This window comes from Podarcis cretensis, assembly GCF_951804945.1.
Source record: "Podarcis cretensis genome assembly, chromosome: 13".
Taxonomy (NCBI): domain Eukaryota; kingdom Metazoa; phylum Chordata; class Lepidosauria; order Squamata; family Lacertidae; genus Podarcis; species Podarcis cretensis.
Window position 1 is genome coordinate 1 of NC_137182.1, and position 2,500 is coordinate 2,500.

Here is a 2,500-nt window from a genome sequence, read left to right on the forward strand (position 1 = left end):
TAACCCTAACCCTAACCCTAACCCTAACCCTAACCCTAACCCTAACCCTAACCCTAACCCTAACCCTAACCCTAACCCTAACCCTAACCCTAACCCTAACCCTAACCCTAACCCTAACCCTAACCCTAACCCTAACCCTAACCCTAACCCTAACCCTAACCCTAACCCTAACCCTAACCCTAACCCTAACCCTAACCCTAACCCTAACCCTAACCCTAACCCTAACCCTAACCCTAACCCTAACCCTAACCCTAACCCTAACCCTAACCCTAACCCTAACCCTAACCCTAACCCTAACCCTAACCCTAACCCTAACCCTAACCCTAACCCTAACCCTAACCCTAACCCTAACCCTAACCCTAACCCTAACCCTAACCCTAACCCTAACCCTAACCCTAACCCTAACCCTAACCCTAACCCTAACCCTAACCCTAACCCTCAACCCTAACCCTAACCCTAACCCTAACCCTAACCCTAACCCTAACCCTAACCCTAACCCTAACCCTAACCCTAACCCTAACCCTAACCCTAACCCTAACCCTAACCCTAACCCTAACCCTAACCCTAACCCTAACCCTAACCCTAACCCTAACCCTAACCCTAACCCTAACCCTAACCCTAACCCTAACCCTAACCCTAACCCTAACCCTAACCCTAACCCTAACCCTAACCCTAACCCTAACCCTAACCCTAACCCTAACCCTAACCCTAACCCTAACCCTAACCCTAACCCTAACCCTAACCCTAACCCTAACCCTAACCCTAACCCTAACCCTAACCCTAACCCTAACCCTAACCCTAACCCTAACCCTAACCCTAACCCTAACCCTAACCCTAACCCTAACCCTAACCCTAACCCTAACCCTAACCCTAACCCTAACCCTAACCCTAACCCTAACCCTAACCCTAACCCTAACCCTAACCCTAACCCTAACCCTAACCCTAACCCTAACCCTAACCCTAACCCTAACCCTAACCCTAACCCTAACCCTAACCCTAACCCTAACCCTAACCCTAACCCTAACCCTAACCCTAACCCTAACCCTAACCCTAACCCTAACCCTAACCCTAACCCTAACCCTAACCCTAACCCTAACCCTAACCCTAACCCTAACCCTAACCCTAACCCTAACCCTAACCCTAACCCTAACCCTAACCCTAACCCTAACCCTAACCCTAACCCTAACCCTAACCCTAACCCTAACCCTAACCCTAACCCTAACCCTAACCCTAACCCTAACCCTAACCCTAACCCTAACCCTAACCCTAACCCTAACCCTAACCCTAACCCTAACCCTAACCCTAACCCTAACCCTAACCCTAACCCTAACCCTAACCCTAACCCTAACCCTAACCCTAACCCTAACCCTAACCCTAACCCTAACCCTAACCCTAACCCTAACCCTAACCCTAACCCTAACCCTAACCCTAACCCTAACCCTAACCCTAACCCTAACCCTAACCCTAACCCTAACCCTAACCCTAACCCTAACCCTAACCCTAACCCTAACCCTAACCCTAACCCTAACCCTAACCCTAACCCTAACCCTAACCCTAACCCTAACCCTAACCCTAACCCTAACCCTAACCCTAACCCTAACCCTAACCCTAACCCTAACCCTAACCCTAACCCTAACCCTAACCCTAACCCTAACCCTAACCCTAACCCTAACCCTAACCCTAACCCTAACCCTAACCCTAACCCTAACCCTAACCCTAACCCTAACCCTAACCCTAACCCTAACCCTAACCCTAACCCTAACCCTAACCCTAACCCTAACCCTAACCCTAACCCTAACCCTAACCCTAACCCTAACCCTAACCCTAACCCTAACCCTAACCCTAACCCTAACCCTAACCCTAACCCTAACCCTAACCCTAACCCTAACCCTAACCCTAACCCTAACCCTAACCCTAACCCTAACCCTAACCCTAACCCTAACCCTAACCCTAACCCTAACCCTAACCCTAACCCTAACCCTAACCCTAACCCTAACCCTAACCCTAACCCTAACCCTAACCCTAACCCTAACCCTAACCCTAACCCTAACCCTAACCCTAACCCTAACCCTAACCCTAACCCTAACCCTAACCCTAACCCTAACCCTAACCCTAACCCTAACCCTAACCCTAACCCTAACCCTAACCCTAACCCTAACCCTAACCCTAACCCTAACCCTAACCCTAACCCTAACCCTAACCCTAACCCTAACCCTAACCCTAACCCTAACCCTAACCCTAACCCTAACCCTAACCCTAACCCTAACCCTAACCCTAACCCTAACCCTAACCCTAACCCTAACCCTAACCCTAACCCTAACCCTAACCCTAACCCTAACCCTAACCCTAACCCTAACCCTAACCCTAACCCTAACCCTAACCCTAACCCTAACCCTAACCCTAACCCTAACCCTAACCCTAACCCTAACCCTAACCCTAACCCTAACCCTAACCCTAACCCTAACCCTAACCCTAACCCTAACCCTAACCCTAACCCTAA